Source organism: Equus asinus, chromosome 20 (genome assembly GCF_041296235.1).
Source record: "Equus asinus isolate D_3611 breed Donkey chromosome 20, EquAss-T2T_v2, whole genome shotgun sequence".
NCBI lineage: Eukaryota > Metazoa > Chordata > Mammalia > Perissodactyla > Equidae > Equus > Equus asinus.
This window is the reverse complement of record NC_091809.1, coordinates 65,602,695-65,621,155: the sequence shown is the minus strand read 5'-3', so window position 1 is coordinate 65,621,155 and position 18,461 is coordinate 65,602,695. Positions and strand designations below refer to the sequence as shown.

Genomic DNA, 18,461 nt, shown 5'->3' with positions numbered 1-18,461 from the left:
TTACAATGCCTAAAATCTTCAAATATTCAAGATAATCTTCAAATATTTTATGACTGTGATCATGGTTTTTATTTCATATCCTCCCAACACATTTGTCCTTTTTTCTCATGTATTTCTTGTATTGTTATCTTACTTCCCACCTACCTTCTTTTTAAAGTTGAAAAAATTTAGTTACTTTCTTCGTCTCTGTAACGATTGTCAGTTGTTTTGTCTGCTAAACATCCCTTTTTCTTTTTCCAGGTAACTGCTTCTTTGGGGGTAACTGCTTCTATCTCCCTCAAAAAATAATGTGGTTCTTGGGGAGCAGCCAATAACAGTTCACACACGCGCACACACACACACACACATACATACACACCCACCTGCCACAGAGCTGGGCAAGTGACCAGGGCCAAGCCCGGTATAGCCCAGTTATAGCAATGTGATAGGCTCATGACCTCAGCTGAGCCAATCAGAATCTTTCACAGTGGTTTACATGCATTGAAGCAGAGGGAGAAAGATGGTCACTGATCTGGAGAGATTTTCATTATGCTGAGGGCCTGGAACAGTGAATAATCATGTGAGCTACCTCGGCCATGTGGCATGGAGAGAAAATCTACCTGCCATAGGAGAAAAGAGGACCAACAGGCAAGAAAAGCAGAGACAGCAGAGATGCAGAGAGAGGATCCTGCTATCCTACTGACCCAAAGGCCAGTTCCACTCCATTCTTTCTAGCTTCATGAACCAATACATCCCGTTTTCTTAAGTCAATTTTAGTCAGGTTTTTGTTTCCTACAATCAAAGAGTTCCAAAATAATACAATCCTTTTGTCCCACTCCTTCTTGTTTTCTCCTATCATATCCAGAATGTTTCATAAAACTTTATTCTTCTTTACAGCTAATTTCAAACACTATATCGTTTTGTAACCAACTCACAATCCCCCCAGATCTATAAAGGATAGAATAGAATTGCATCTTCCTGGAGCATCAACAACCCAAAGGCATATCCTTTCCCAAGACTGAGATAAGCCTTCCTGGAAAATACAGACTCTGATTCAGTTCCATACATTGGTATGAGAACATGTTAAATACTAAGGATACAATTATTCTGTACAATAATTTATGGACAGAAAAACCCTCTGTCCTAACTAGAGCCCTTTAGAGCCATTAGACTTCTGGAACAGCTCCAGGTGCAAAAATGCCTGAGAAATTTGGACAAAACAAAGCAAAAAGCTCTCGGCAATAAAGAAGCAATTTCTGAGAACACTCATCAAAAGAAGAAATCACAGAATGCTGAGGAGTTAAGTTCCTCCCATGGCTGTGAAATGGAAGGAAAAACTCTCATTAGATGGCAATATCTATATACCCCATTATGCAAGACATGTGAATGAAATGATGGGAAATGTTAGAGGCTAGAAAGACAGAAAGTAGAAAAAAAAGCAGAGAACGACAAACGTGAATCAATGTGGAAGTGGTGGTAGAGATGGATTTTAGGGGTGGTGCCAACAGTGGTGAGTGACAGATGCTCTGGCACTGTGGGAGAGGCCCACCGGGGAGGACAGCTAAGAACATCAGCAAGGCAAGGGAGTCCAACAAGAGTGCTAGCAGGACGTTGGAGATCTTACCCACAAGGGGTGGAAAAGAGAAGCCAGTAGCCACCCGTGTGTACCCCATATTCACTGAAACGTCCAGAGGCTTCCTCAAAGGTATGACTCCTTGTGTATAGTTTAGCACACAGTGGAGGTGTCCCCTGTTCATGCATCGAGGCAAAAGTAAACGGCAAAACTAAGCCTTAACAGTAACTTTGTTGGTACCATATTGTAAACAAAAGTTGGGCAACTCAGTGAAAGCATTCCTTGATTTAAATTTCATTATTTTTTAGCAAAAGACAAAGTTCACAAATCTAAAACATCTTTGATAATCTTAAAAGAGAAAATAGACTTTATGTACCCAGTTGCTATAACTCATACTGGACCTCAGTCCAGTGTCTGTTTGCTGGTCTGGTTGCCTGCACAGCTGCTGGGGGAGGAGGAGGCGAGGGACCATGGGCAAAGCTGGTCTTATGAGAAAGAAGTAACTCCTAAAGGCCTGCTGAGAAAGTTACTAAGAGGGGATTTCCCTTCTCAAGGGCAATGAGCTCCTAGAGGAGCAACATCTAGTGAAAAAGCTTAAGCTTGCCCTCTCTCCCTTCCCTTTGTATTTCCCAAGCTATCAGTCACTGTCATTAACCAGACAGCCCAGCCTCACCAGTGCTTTTGGGGATTAAGGACAGGGCCTGTGTCCACAGTGGGACAAATCAGTGCAAGGAAGGCAGCAGCAGCTTTGAGAATTGATTATAAGACGGCGAGCGATGCCCAGAGCGCAGAGAAGTCCTCTGGAACAGAATGACCAGCCGAGGGGACAAGCCACAACCAGGATAGATTTGTGGGGCATGTAAGCATTCCTTGGGGATTCTCAGGAATGGGCAGGGGTTACCATAAAATACTGCATCTCTGTGCATATGGAAAGGATGCTTACATTGTTACTACTCCTACCACTGCTATTATTATTTTCAGACCAACGGGGCTCTAAAGGCTGGACAACTTGAGGTCATAAAGTTTACATTGAAAAGCAAAGGGAATACTGAAAAATGCAAGTTGATCAGGTCAAAATTGTTTATCTGCCCTCTGTGATACTGATGCTCAGAAGAGGCCACTCCAAAGGTTGACCTGAGCCCGCAGAGAGTAAAGATGCACCTTCCTAAACGGAAGAGTTTACACTACTTTCTCTAGTTTTCAGCCATATCACATCATAATTATCCTGGTTCTCGTTCAATGCTCAATGACAAATCATATTGTTCCATGAATAATTAAAGCCGACTGAATCATGGACATTTTTATAAGGGCTAATTTTGATGTTTCAAACCCAAAAGTATGGCATCAGAAGGCTAAATATAGTTGGAGAAAAAGAATCATTCAATCTCACCTCATAAGAAAACTGCAAGTGGAAGAAAAGTATTTTAAAGACGTTTTCACCGTCACTGATATGCAAATCAAAGAAAAAAGTAATTGTACTCACATGAGAAAACATCTCCTCATACCCCATTAAAGTATGTGAAAAATTTCTATCATATGAATATCAATATTGTATTAAAATTAAAAGAAGGCATTGCATGACTATTAGACCTGTAAGAGTGGCTGGCCACACCTGAAGTGAATGATGTCATTGCTAAAGTCAGTTGCATAGGGAAGAGGCAAGTCTGGAAATATGGAATCCAGAACAAATCTGGAGACTTTTGGAATATGAGGGTGGCAGAGATTTTGCCTCTTTTTTTTTTCTTTAAACTGTTATAGGACCCAGTGATTTTAGCTGGGCTTGTGGGTTCCTGGAATGAAGATTACATTTTCTAGTCGAAATTTGCAGCTAGGTGCAACAGTATGACCAAGTTCTGGCCAATGGGATGTAAGTGCAGATGGTGTGCAGAACTTTGGAAAGTGTCCTAAAAGGGACAAGACAGGATTTTTTTCCTTCTTTTATCCCTTCTGTTGGCTGAAGTGGGCAAATAACTGGGGCTTCAGCAGATGTCTTGGACCCCCTAAGGGATAGCAGAGGAGGAGGCTGACGGAAGCCGGAGTGCCTAACACATTCATACCAACCCTGGATGCTGAGCTGCAGACTCTTTACATGAGATGATAAAACGTTCTAGGTTAAGCCACCATATTTGAGTTTTCTGCCACCAGACAGTGAACCCAATTCTAACAAATAGGAGGGGAAAAGTAAACCACTGTTTTTCTTTTCTGGCCTTAGCTTTGGATCATGTAGATTTCCAAGAAAGTCTTTGTTGGGTGGCGCATCCAAAAATTAATGATCGACTCTTGGAGCTGAGGCAGGCACTGGAAAGGTACAGATTTAGGTCAGACATTTCTTTCTCTCTAGGGCACACATGAGGTGGGACAGATCCCATAAGACCTTTCAGTAATTACATCTTGTAGGCCATTCTTAAAAATAAGAATTCTGTTGTTTAGATTCTTCCTACTTTGGATCCTTCAAACTCTCCGTATTTATTTCCCTGCTTTTTTCCTTTGCCAGGTATCAAAGTTTTGTTTTGTTTCTTTTTACTCAAGACTATGTCAGGCATGAGGGGAACTGAGGGAAGTATCTTTATCCATGCTTGGGACAGAATTGAAAGAAGAAGGAGGACCTTCTGACATTTCCACACCTGTGTGGAGGTGACAGTCAAAATAAGTAAGATAACCTTCAATGAGTGATTCCCAGCAGTACCAAACCAGCAACATCTTTCTAGAATAAATATTTTGTAGTCCGGTCTTCCTTACCCTAAAGTAAAATTCAGAGATAATATAACTGATCTGTAAGGATAAATAAAACAAATATAATCCTGAAACTATAATATAAAAGAAAAATAAAGTAATAATGTTTTTTGCCATGTAAACGCTCAAGTGTGATCACACTAGAAGACAAAAATGCCCTCACGTTTTCAAAATGTTCCCCAGGAAAGAGCTGCTGTGCAATGTGAGAAAACTTCCAGGTTGGAATGGTGTCTCTTCCTTCCCGACAGGAGCTTCTCCTTCCAAAGACAACCTTGAAGGTCTTGGCAGTCTTATTTTACTAAGGTAGCATTTTCTTATAGCAATGTTCCTGCATATGTGTTCCATAGCAAGCAAATTTCCTGTTAATAGGTGTTAACATTAAAAATAGATATAGTCTAATAGTTCAAGAAACATTAGTTTAAACAAACGAATGTTTTTTTTCTTGCTCTAGGACATTTCAGAGTCTGGGAGATGTCACTGTGCGCTGTGAACCTAATTCCCAAATGTATTTCATCATAGAATCCTTTTTCACTGGAACATCTCTTGGGTCCAGTTTTTCATAGAAGACACTTAGAAGACACTGCCTTCCAGTCTATCAAGCAGCATATCACTACAGAGAAGAAGGCAGGCCTCCTAGAAGATCCAAAATCCACTCGTGGATGAGTAGCCTTTACCAGATTAATTCACTTTGCTGGAAAGTGGCCATGTTAGGCTTCTCCAGAAGTCACAAATTTGCCATGTTTCACTTGACTTTCCTGAGAGGCAGGCAAAGGAGTAAAACTAATCTGACATCAGAGACGTTTTAAGGACAGCACAATTTTAATGCTGCTGGTGGTGTTAACACTTATTTGAGCTCATATTTTACACCACATGCAGCTATAGCTGTTTTAACAAGACATCACAGAAATTCTGTTCATAATGTTGACAATGAGGCACTAGAAAAGGATATATGTTGTTTGATATCTTTACCGAGTATATTTTATCGGTAGTACTCATAATATTTATCATTTCTGCAGTTCCTATTTTGTATAAGGACATTTTTACAATCATTGCTTCATTTCATCTGCATAATACATTTATGAGCTATCATTAGTTCCAGCTCACAGATAAGAACCTGCAGCTCAGGATTGTAAAGTGCCAACGTCATAGAATTTTTTACTTGCAGCACTTGGACGCAGCCCAGGTCTATCTTGCTCTAAAGCCCATGTTTTTTCCATTGCCTCCCTTAATTAAGGGAAAAATTTTAGAACGTTTCCCATTTTAAAAAAATCAGTTGTAGCAATTACAAGTTAACCATCAGCTATCAGGAAAAACAGCCATCCATGAGAACCCAAGATCACTCATTCCTTGCGGGCCATGCTTTAGTGCACATATTTTAACTGATGAACCTACAGTGAACTGCTGAAAAGTTACAAGGTCTAAAAGATTGTCATGTTTTTCTTCCTCCCTCAGTGTCACCTGGTTTAAACTTCAAGGTATGTTCTTTGAAAACCACTTGTTTCCAGTGACTCATTTTGAAATCACTGATTTCATCTTCCTGGTTCTTTGCAGAGCTAGGAAAGGAGATCAACACCACATTGTTTTGACCTTCAAACACACTTACCCTGTAACCGGAAGAATCCAGAACTGTTATTGTTAACTCGTTGAATAATATGTTCTTGCTTCATCTTTTCACAAGAGCAGAAATCCATTCTGAAAACAGGTGCCCTGCTTGCCATCTGTTTCATCCACTGGCAATTTTCAACCAACATGTTTGTAAAGGATTCACTTATTCGGTCAACACATATTTATTGAACATCTACTTTGTACCAGACATTTTTCTACATTCTGGGAATACAGTAGTAAGATAGATTAGCTCTTTTCTCCTAAAGAGTTTGTGCTCTAATGGGAAAAATATAGATAAAAGTGATCCTTCCAGATAGTGAAATGGTCTATGAAGGAAAATAAAAGAGGGTGTTGTACCACAGAGTGACTGAGATGGAAGACTTCCTTACATGTAGACAGCCTTTCTAAGGAGGTAACATTTGAGCTGAGATCAGAATGACAATAAGATCATGATGATGTGATTTGGAGGAAGAGTGTTTCAGGTGGAAAGAAGAGCCTTAAGATGGGAACAAAACTGGGGAGTTTGAGGCATAGAAAGGAGGTGGGTGCAGCTGGAAAGTGATAAGAGAAGAGAAAAAATAGTAGATGAGATCAGAAAGGTTAACAGGGTGCAGAGCCTGCAGTAGAAAACTTGGACTTTATCCCAAGTTCAGGGAGAAGACATCAACAGATTCTGAGGCTGCTGTTTGGAGAGTTGATTCTAGGCTGGCAAAAAGGGAGCAGAAAGACCAGTTAGACAATTGCAGTAGTTCAGGTGAGAAATAATAACGCTTGGACTGGGTAGTCCACGGGAGATGGGAGGACATAAATGGCTCTCAAGATAGAACAGGCAGAATTTGCTGATAGATTGCATAAGGGAAATGGGAAGGACTCCTGGAATTTTGCCTAAACAACTTGATTGGTACCAGTGACATTTTCTGAACTGGAGAAGAGTCAAAGAGGCACAGATTAGAGGGAAAGATGGGAAATCCAGAGTGCAGTATGGGACATGTTAACTTTGAGATGACATTTAGTCATCTAAACAGAGATGTCAAGTAGGTTGCTGAGTATACCAGAGGCCGGAGGAGGGGTCATAGGTGGAGACCTAAAATGCCTCAGAAGGCCCCTGAGGGCTGAACATTGTGCCAAGTGCACCCTAGCTTCCCGACACAGTGGTTCCCAATTCTCCATTTATAACTGATCTGCCCTGAGAAGTAATTCTTCACAGAAGTATTAGTTTTAGTCTGATTTCCTACTCACGGGGGCCTTTGTGGGCTCTCTTCCTTTGTCATCAGTGTCTTCTTGATATGTAAACAAAATTAATATCTACCTAAATAAAACTAAAGGAAAGTACAAATCTTTTTCGGTAAGGTCCTGACTTGCATGCTAAGGCAATCTAGATAAATTTTGTAGGATTCCCAGGAAGAATGGTTTCCGACTACGAGTCTGATTTTTTGACCCTTTCACCAACTTTTACCTCTTCCTTCCCTCCTCACACTCTTTATCTCCCTCTTCCAGGTGACTGCCTGCCTTCTCTTTCCTTGTAGGGCCTAGATTTCAACCAATTGCCAACTAATCAATCCTTGGATGTTTAAAGGCTTACTCATCTCCAGGTATATTTGCTTTTTACTTGGGAGACTGAAAGAACAAATGGTTTTGAGGATCAAATAAATAGCTCTCACGTGGTAGGAATTCAAGTAGAATTTCTCCAATGTTAATACATGGTCTGGTTCCTTTCAGACCGCAAGAAAGGCCTGCTCTGTCCATTGTTTTCTCGTATTTTTCCATCTTAAAAATTCTCTTTCTCATGAAATTCTGACACATGCTGTAACATGGATGAGACCTAAGGACATGATGCTAAGTGAAATACCACAGTCATAAAACAAATACTGTATGATTCCACTTATAAGGGTATCTAGAGACGTCAAATTCACAGAAACAGAAAGTAGAATGGGGTTTCCAGGGGCTGAGGGGAGGGGGTAAATGGAGAGTTGTTGTTTAATAGGTATGGTTTCAGTTTTGCAAAAACTGGAAAAAAATTTCTGGAGATTGGCTGAACAACAATGTCAATATACTTAACACAACTGAATTGTACACTTAAATATGGTTAAGATGGTAAATTTTATGTTATGAGCAGTTTACCACAATTAAAAATTTTAAGCTAGCAGCAAAAAAACAAGTTGGAGAGATTTGAAGCCTGAAAAGGATTCAAGTCGCTGTAGCTTGGAAGATGGAGGAAACCTCATGATGAGCAATTCACTCTGGAGGATGGGCTCATAAAAGACTAACTAACCAGGCTTGGGAGACTCCAAGCAAAGAACCCAGTTGAGTCATATCAGACTTCTCCTATTCAAATCAGGGAGATAATAAATGGATGGTTTAAGCTGCTCAAAAACCCACAATCCTTGACTTAATCTCAAATCCCCTTTCCATAAGCTCTCATCCCACCTTTTCCTTTGTTTACAGCCACACTCTTTGACATTCAATGTCTACTTCAGCTCTTCCCCCTAAATATCAGTGACTTCCTTTAGTTCCCAGTTCCAATGGACATTACGAAAGTTTTCTCTTACTTGACCTTTGTGACATTTGACACTCCTGACTCCTTTACCCTTTATGAAACTATTTCCTCCTTTGGATTATGTAACCCAGTTCTTTCCTATTTCACTTGCAACTTCTTCCCAGTCTCCTTTGTAGATTCTACTGCCGCTGATTAATTCTTAAATTTGTTGGCCTCCAGGGCTCTGCTATTACCCTAGCTTTTCTACTCCATGTATTCTCCTTGGAGAATATAACCTACAGTCACAGCTTCAACTCTTAATTGTGTATGTATTATTGACTCCAAACAAATTCCTCTGACTAGGACCTCTTGGCCAAACTTGAGATCTGTATATTCAATTTCTTATGGGACAGCTACCCTTGGAAATCCTAAAGGACTTCAAATTCATTATGGCCAGTCGTTCTTTCCTTACCAAATCTATGCGTTTTCTGACAGTGGCTATCTTGGTAAATATCAGTCTTTCTAACTGAGTCACCAAAGTAGAAGAAAATAGGTGTTGCCCTTACTCCTCTTTGTCCCTTGCCATCCTTGCCACAATCCAACACTTACTCAATCCTAATAGATTCTACCACCTAAATATCTCGAGTCTGCCGCCCACACACCTTTCTCTATACCTACTGTCATTCCTTAGTTTGTGCTCTAATCACTTCACTCTTGAGTACAGCAATAGCTTCCTAAACTGTTTTCCTAACAGGTCACCCTATTTTCAGTTTGTCCCACTCTGACTCATTCTCCACCTCAGAGTGATCTTTCTAAAACGCAAAGCTGATAATGTCGTTCCCTTGATTAAACTCCTTTAAGAGTCCTTCATTTTTTGGTGATAAAGCTCAAATTCTTTTTCTTAGCATACAATACCTTACAAGATCTGGCACCTGCCTAACTCCCAATTCATCCTCTTTCTATGCATCTTTTGCTTGGGACATTCTAACTCACTACAAATTCAGTAATATGTCAAGCTTTTCTTACCTCCATTCCTTTGGACATATTCTTCCCTTTGTCCATAGTTCACTAACTCATTCTTCAAATCTTAGCTCAATCACAGTCCTCTCAAAAAGCTGTTTTAATGCCACAGTTGCATTTAGGTGTCCTCCTTATCTCTGTTAACGTCATACTGTGTATAAATTGGTAGCACTGTCTTTTTCACAACTGCCATTGATGATGGTCATTGGTCCTCTCTGACTTCACCATTAGAATGTGCACTCCTTGAGGATAGAGGATGGGCCCTGCTGACCTTATATGCCCAGTTATCTAACACAGTACCTGGCACAGATCAGTATGAGAAATATACTTCAATGCACACAGGCCTGAATGAGTTGTCCTTTATTCATTGCTCAATTAAGAGCTGACCATATTTGAAAAATGATACTAACACAAAGATATTATTTTTGCCAGCTTGGTAATAACAATAATACCTAACATTTACTCTGTACTGGGTACTATGTCACTTTACCTTCATGGTCTCATTTCTGCTTAGAATATCATTAAGATATGTAAATACTATAGTTATCCTTTATTTTAGATGAAGAAACTGAGGCATAAGAAAGTCAAGTAATTTGCCCAAAATACAGGAAATCAGGATTCAAAACCAAGTCCTTCTGACTCTACTACACTAAACTGCCAACTATGTATAATGAGCTGTATAGACAGTCTAGATCTTGAAATACTCTTTCCCATTATGAGACAATGTACCAGAGCAAAATTTTAGTTTAGAAAATTCAGTCACTGTATCTGTATATGGTGAATATACAAAAAAGAAATCATAATAAAAGATGAAGTCCATGTTTTTTTCCCAACAAAAGGTTGATGTGCATACATGGTCAAGTTAGCAAATAGCTATCCTCACAGCTATTCTAATGTGTGTGTGTGTGTGTGTGTGTGCGTGTGTTCAAATAATTCACCATAAAACAAATTTTAGACTGATTATATTTTCAAAAGTAGCCCTTTCTTTTAATCACTTTTGGACTTTTTAAATATTGTAGCAGGATGTAACAAAGCTCCTGGTACACAGAAGACAGACAATGAATTTGTCAAATGCTCTAAAGTGCTGTGTCTGTTCCTCAGCAATTCCAATGCAGGCATAAAGGAGGGAGGGGGCAAAGACTGATGAGCCTTTCAGACTCTGAGCTCTCCTCGCAATCTTATAGCTTTACTTTGCTCTATCTTACTTATTGGATTGCCAGGTAAGATTTTATTTGGAAAAACAAGTTTTACTTTAAATAAAATTTGAAATCCATTTAGCTTATGGAAGCAAATTTTCTATGACTCTGTGTTAGTGGGTTTTCCAGGGAAATTTTCCTTTTTGGGAGCTTCCTTTTGGACCCTTCCTGCACATCTGCTACTTGAAACACGTCTTTCTCCTTTTAGTCAATAGCTTCCCCTCTAAATTTGTTGAGGACTATAAGCCTGAAATATAAAATCAACTTATCCAGCTTGCTTATAACACAACAAGTGGAATTTAGACACAAATGCTACATTTGAATTGTATGAGTAAGATTCTCAGGTGCAATTCTCAGTTACACTCCCTGGGTTCACATCCTGGTTCTGCTACTTTCTAGTTGTGTGACCTTGGACAAGTCACGTCAATTCTCTGCACCTCCATCTCCTTATCTGTAAAATGAAGTTAGTAATAGAAACCACTTTATAGTCTTCTGGTAAGGATTAAGTAAGTTAACATATATAAAGCTCTTTGAAGAATCTGGCATATAGTATGAGCTCAATAATTGATCACTGTTGTACTATTCTTATTACTTGTACATGAGCACCCTAATCCTTGAATGCTTATAAGGCATTCTCCATAAGGGTCAGCACTACTCTTGGAAAGCTCCATAAAAATAAGGGCATTATGGTTTTCTCTTCATGGGAGCCTACAGCAACACAAGATGTATCTAGATTTTTGCCCTTAAGAAGACCCATTGACAATATTGCAAATTCTCACCTGGCCAATCAATGTAGGACCCATTTGCTTTGGAACCCAGATGCTTCCAGATTGACGTTCATCCATCTTCTCCACCGGATTTGTGCTGTTCCCTGCCTGAGGATGTGAAATTGTAATACATTATTTTCCTTTGCGATCCTTCCCTGTCTTCCGCGTTGGACAAGGGATGGCTGGGAGGTGGCCCTGAACTTCACTGTTGTTTAATTCATATTAGGAGGCAAAGCTGAGTAAGACATAGCCCCCAGAGAAGACTTCTAGTTAAGAAGGAAAAACAGACCAGGGAACCTATGATTACAGTACAATGTAAGTGTTCATGTAGCAGTAGATAATATTTTTGCTGTATATTAATGGTTTCCTTCTTCCCTCTTCCTTACACTAGACTGTCTTCTACTAGACCAGATGTGTTGTTACTTCTGGGAAGCTTTTGTTGTTATAACTAGAACACAAAGAAAGAGCCACTATTCAGCTTTTGATTTGTAAGAGAGAATCTTGAAGCCCATGGCAAAACCATAGTAACGAGAACCAGAGTTTCCTCAGAAATAAAGGTATTCCTAAAGTTCAATCACTTGCATTTTCACATGAGGAGCAAAAGTTGGAAATTTTTAACATAGAATTTTTTTATAAGCTCTAGATAAAGAGAAACTTAGGGATTATAACTTAGGGGAAGTAACCATCCACTTGAAGAGTAAGAAGGAAGTAGAAAGAATTTCTGACTTGAGGGACAGTGGCCAGAAAGGAGATGAGATGACAGAGAGGATGATTATGGGTCCCTGAGTATATCCCCAGCACAAGAGCCGGGTATGTGTGGAGACAGCAGGATTTTTCAGCAATAGAGATTGCCACAAAAACCCCAGACATATTGAGGCAGAAGTCAAGAGTATCCATGCTAATGCCCTGTATTCCCAGGCTGTACAAGCTGGCCCTGGAGCAATAAAATAATAAAGAGTGGAGGAGGTATCCGCGAAAATGGGCCCTGTACGGAGCACCTGATTCTCCGTTGATGCTTACATGAGGTGGAAGGAATCCAGAAGCTCCTGCATGTCTCATGGAATGTGGATCATGTGTTCTGTCTACGAATTTGCTAAAGGCAAAGATAGGCCAAGCAGGGCATGGGATGGGGTCACTGGGAATCTGAAGCCCCAGCAAGAACCAATGTGAGGCCTGATCGATAAGAGGTGATGGCTAAGTTCTTCGGGAACAATCACCATATGTTGCCCCTCTTGGAAGAACAGACTCAGAGTTAAAACAGCCAGATGCTCCATGGCAGCTTTAATATGAATAGAGGCTGACTTCTAAAGACAAGGTGAGATGAGCTTAACCAGAGGATCAGATGGAAGCAGAGAGGACAACGTGTGAATCATTCACATCTCCTGGACACCATTAGTTCACATGAACATTCCCCTGCTCAGACTCCAACTCCTTTGAGAGGGAGGTTAGAACATTTGCAGTGTCAGATTATCCAAAAGAGACAGAATTACCTTGCAATGGGCAAGATTAAGGCTTTCCAGCATTCCAGAAATGAGAACTCCAGAGCAAGATAAAATCAGTTACCACAAAATTGAAAAGCGCATACTTTGGCCCAACTTGTGAGTTTTCATATGTGATTGAGTGTGCCTAGTGGGACGGGAACTAAGAAGGTCAGTTTTTTCAGGCTATGTAATTAGAAAAAGCTTCCCAGAGGAGTACCATTTAAGGTGAATTTTGAAGGGCAAGCAGGAATTACCCAGCTATGAGGAAGCAGAAGTGTATTTCAGGAAATGCAAAAAACATGAGTCAAAGTACCCTGGTAAAATTACATACAGCATGTTCAAGGAAATCAAAGTTATCTGAGAAGAGGCCTGAACTTCCAAACAAAGAGAAATTAGGTTGAACAGGTAGACTTTAGGACTCAGCCAACGGCTGTGGAGGTTGTGACCTACAAAGGCCTCTGAGTGGTTGGGGGCTGAAAAACAGCCTGTGGCCTGCTCTCCCAGGACACTGTGTACCCCACAGCGAGGTCGTACACTCTGAGGTTACTACCACCCTTTATAGTTCACACAAAGGCTTGCTTCTCTCTGTAAACCTTATTCACCATGCCCACAGAGGGTGCCTTCTCAATTTTGCACAAACATATCATGTAAGTTCACAGGGATCCCTTAAATATGGTCAGATTTTGGAAGACTATGCAAGTTACTTTAAAGAATTTGGATTTTCAGGAAGAACGGTGAGGAACCACTGAAGGTTTTTGGTTAGTGGTATGACATGACAAAGAAATTATTCCACAGTAGCGGTATGCATGGTAACCTGGAGCTGAGAGACTCAGGAAGTTACTGCGGTTGTCCAGGCATGAAGCAAAAAGGGAGATTTGATGGTATCCATGGTAACAGAAAGGGAAAGATATGGAAATTATTTTGAAGGCAGAAACAACAGGACTTGATTACTGATTGGACACGAGTGTATGGAAGAGACGACAGTAATAAATGACTCAGGGGTTTTGAGCTTAGGAAGCTATGAGAATAAATCTGAAATAAGGATGCTAATCAGGAGAGCTGCTTTGAGAGGGAAAATGAAGAGTTTGGTTTAAGACATGCTGAATTTCACATAATGACGGAATATATAAGTGAAATGCTCTCTATACATTTAAAAGGGCAAGACCACAGCATTCTTCCTTTTCTCTTTTTTCCTTTTTTTTTCCACTATTTTTGTTCTCTCTCCATAATTTTGAAAGCATATGAGGCTCTTTTTCTGAGGGCTTTTGGAAATCAATTTACCACTTCCCTTACTTTTAGTAAACTGTGTAGAAGTTTGTCGTCATTATCACTGTCAATCTTGTCTTCAAGTTAACACAAAGTACTATTTAACACCTATTTGTGTTTGTCACTTTTGTAGACACAGTTCACCATAACAGATTCCATACACCTGAGAGATTTCCACTCTGTGACAGCCAATATTTATAGGATCAATACATACAGAACACACAGAATAGAATAATAATCCTTGAAAAATACCTACATAATATTAAAAGTAGTATTTATACTCTACAGGAGCACATAACAAGGGAAGAGAAAGGACACTGCTAGATAAGACCAGTAGTGGAATACTGGGAGTTGGAGGTAAAAAGAAAATGGGTAGAATCTCTTTTCTGGTTGGGCTAATGTAAGTCAGCATCTCCTTAGGAAAGGAAGATGGATTTGGGATGCTACATAGATGATAATAACTATTATTTTCATCATCTAGGACTTAGCACTTTATATTCATTATCTCCCCCTCTCCATGGACTCCAGGACTAGTGCAAGACCATGTGGTTCTTGCAGGAGGCTGGGCCTCAAACTCAACAAATTTCCAATACAGCAGGTTGAATCACTTTAATGATGATGAGAAAGACCACAATATTTCATGAGGAAATTCAGTTACCTTTTTAAAAAATCATAATATAAAAGGCCCAAAATATTATTTTTGAGAGAAGTTTCTTTAGCAAGCTCTCCTTCTCTGCCTTTTACAAACTAAAGCCCTTTTGTATGAAAGATCCCAAGAGTGGGCTGCTTACCTCTGCCTCTCTGAACAGCACATCCCTCTCACTCAGATGTCTCTGCCTCTGCTGCCATTCCTTGCATGGAGCAGTTCTGTGAGATGGTGGAAAACTAGCTACCTGCCATGTTGTCTGTCACTGTCTTAGAGAAGAGGGTCAACTTTGAGCAAATAGAAAGAGAAAGAAATGGCATGTTTTCTCTCTTGCTTTTCTACTTTATTGGTTTCCATTTCAGTTTAACATTGTGGGTCAAAATCTGAGCTTGGAGTCAGGTAACTTGGTTCATGTTTTTGGTCCAGTGATGGGAAAGTTGTTTAAATTTTGTGCCAGTGTTTCCTCTGCTGTTAAAGAGATTTAGCAAAGCCTTGGCTGGATGCTGAGATGATTAAGAAGCTCAGTCAAGATGGTGCCTTACAGGCACAAGCACTATTTGCCGTCAGTCTGCTGGTGCTGGTGGAGTCCTCATTCCCACCTTTAGAAAACTCTGGATTAATTTCAGTTTCTCTGTAGGTTGGAGCCATCAAACATTCACCTTTTACTTACATAACATGTTTTCTTCAAATTTCCCTTAAATTGTTCACCATACTAAATAGTGGGACTTCTTTTTTTTTTTTTTTTTTAAGTATCTTTATCTTTTGCAGCTAGTTCAATACATGAAAGCTTGATTTCTTTGCTACCCACACAGTTTCCTCTGGGGCCTTAGTCTTACCAGTATTCTATGACTCACTGCTTTACTTTTCATAAATAGATGCTAAGTACTGTCCCTGATTCTATTGGAAATGGCAGATTAAAAATACTCAAGGAAAAATCTTAACTAATACAGTTAGATTTGAACTATGCAATAGATTCCCCCCTCTTATTTTTTCTCTCCAACTTTTTCCCGTGTTTTCTACTCACCAACCTGCTTGTCATAAATAGTGGCTGCCAATCTCTGTCAGATAACTCTGTCCTATTTATTTCTGCTTCCCCACAATATATAGCCCTTTTATTGCAAGGGAAGGGAGAGTCTTTAGTCTTCCTTTCTCTTTCTCTTTCTCTCTTATCTTTCATTTGCCCATTCTCCCTTATGCTGTATTTTCTTCCTCTCATATTCATTCTCTCCTCCCCATGCCTAGGTCAATCAGGTGTCAGTACTGGTCCCAGAAAAAGTTACTTCCTCCTGCCAGAGACTTAGTTGATTTGTCATCTTTCTTGGTTGTAAAGATCCCTGGGAATCCTCAAGTGTTCAGATTCAAAGAAAATAAAGATACCCAGGTTACTTCCAAGCCTGTTTTGAGAGCAGAAACTGAAGTCAGCAAGAACCACTACATTCCAATTAAGGTGGTGGCCCAAAGACAGCAGTGGAAAAGAGATGGAGAGCATGCACTGGGCACAGATACCATATTCTTTCAAGACATTTTCTCCATGGGACTCTCATGTTTCTGCACATCTCACCAGCAGAGGCACTGACTTCCTTTGCTTCAGACTATCTTTTTGGGGATGTTAGTATAGAAAGCAGCCTTGGAAGATATAATATTTCCTTGAGGGGCAAAGGGTAGGCATGCTTTCTGTTCATTGTAGTGGATTTGGGTTCCACAAGCTCAGAGTTCCTCTCCTGTTCTGCAACTTACTGCATGTGCCAGTATTACCTGGACCTCTTTACGTCACCCTGTGGGAAATGGGGCTCAGGGAACGGCCACAAGAAAATTCTGATCCTTTGTCTACTGCTATTTCTCTATGTGATAAAGTCCTTTGTCTCTGACCCAGGAGTCTTATGTCTTCTGCCAGTATCTATGAAACTGTGGCAGGCTAATGTATTGGATTACAAACAGGGTAAAATCTCAACCTTTCACAGTTCTTAACAACTTCCAGATATTATGATATTTTAGGATGTTGGTAGGAATGTTAAGCAGATAAAAACTTAGAGGCTAAAATTTTTTCTCAATCAATATCTTGAAATAGTTAAATACATCTCCCCGTCCCCTTCATCTCCCACCTCCATCTAGTCTAATGTACCTTCTCAGCCTTGATAATGATGGGCTCTAATGGTCCATTTATCCAGTAGAGTGGATTTCTAAAACCCATTTCCAGATTATAGTTGTGTGCCAGGATTACATTTGTTTTTATTAATAGAGAAAGGAATCGAGCAGCAGATTAGGGCTGACTTTTCAATCACTTAATCAACAAATGCATCCTGAGTACCTTCGCACTACTGTGTTAAGTGCTGCATAAAGCAGCTTCAGTTCTCAAAGCATTTTAACTTCCTTCACTCCAACAAAGTAAAACTTCCCTATAAAAAGAACTCAAATGTTTAAGCCACTCTTTCAGGCAGTAACCAGGAGAAACATTTTTATGAGGGCTTTTAAAAGTATTATCCCTCTCTATCCTGCTCCCAAAGAGAAAGCAATCTCAGGACCCAGACTCAATACCTTTCTGATTTTTAAGAACCTCTGACCTTCAGGGAACTCAAAGACCAAAGAGTCCAAACCCACCAAGCCAACATCCTTCTGGTCCTACTGATTTATAGTAATAATAAAATAAAACATTGCTGTCATTTCCAGTTAATTCAATCCATAATGATGATTATTTGTTGGAGGAAAGAAAGCAGTGAGTCATGGTGAGTCTTTCAGAACTGGGAAAAGAGCCTGTGCATACAGACACACACGCACAAACACACACACATACACACAAACACCACACACATTTTCACATCGACTTGACTCATGGCATTTTCTCAACGATGGTGATCAAATGATGAGTGCATTTTACAATTTAACAAAAACTTAAAGTCTATCACCTGTCTTCAACCCTTCTGAGTCTCTGTGATCCCCAATTCAGTCCAGAATTCAGCCACCAACCCAACATAGTTCTGACCACTTCATAGAGAACACCTAGGAAAACTGGTATAGATGGTTACTGGGTGAGGAGGAGATAAGTCTGCAAATTCACCAGGTTTTACTACCAGGGTACCCAGCAACCAGCCATGAAGGTAGCGAGGAGTGTATAAGGGACAGGATAGTCTCAGAACTTGCATTCTTTCTGCAGGATTCGGGAGTTCCAAGAGCAGTTCTCCTTCCTCTGACCCATCCCACCATTCACAGCTTGTTACTTTTAGCAACACTGCCTGTTTTCTCTGTATTGGTTTCCCTTTAGAAGATGGGCTACAGATATCCAGCAGAGTGTGCCATAGGCTGCACTGCTTGCTGTCTTGGCCTCGCTCCTACCCGGTGATGCAAACTCTTTCTAGGTTTGAATAACTGGATGGGCAAAATATGGTTAAAGACTTCTATACACATTAAAGTGATGAAGGAAGTAGCCTAAAGTTAATGATCTTTTCATAATGGTAAAGACTATTAGGTAGTTCTTGACTTGAAAGTTGTTCTCTTCTCAATTAAAAGCCAGGGTTATTTATATAACTACTCACCCTGCCTCCACTGAATGAGAAGACTGAAAAAAAGCGAAATGAGGCATAGGAGACAGTTAAGTCATTCCCAGGTGACCAGCACTGTGAGCTGACTGAAAAAAAGGAAAATCTCCAAAGTTCCAGCATCACACAGATCCAGACGGTAGTACTTAGGAAGAGGAGTAAGTAATTAGAGCTAAAGAAAGACAG

The 18,461-nt window shown here is 40.0% G+C and overlaps 1 long non-coding RNA gene across 1 annotated transcript in view; it reads right to left on the bottom strand.

Annotated features, from left to right (window-relative positions):
- The window catches only part of LOC139041225 (uncharacterized), a 37,530-nt gene extending 22,507 nt beyond the window's left edge, over positions 1 to 15,023 (bottom strand). The window contains exons 1-2 of the long non-coding RNA XR_011496052.1: positions 14,888 to 15,023; positions 11,362 to 11,457 (exon numbers count right to left, since the gene is read on the bottom strand). This is a non-coding gene — a long non-coding RNA (uncharacterized lncRNA). The remainder of the gene's footprint in view (positions 1 to 11,361; positions 11,458 to 14,887) is intronic.
- Between the last annotated feature and the right edge of the window lie 3,438 nt (positions 15,024 to 18,461).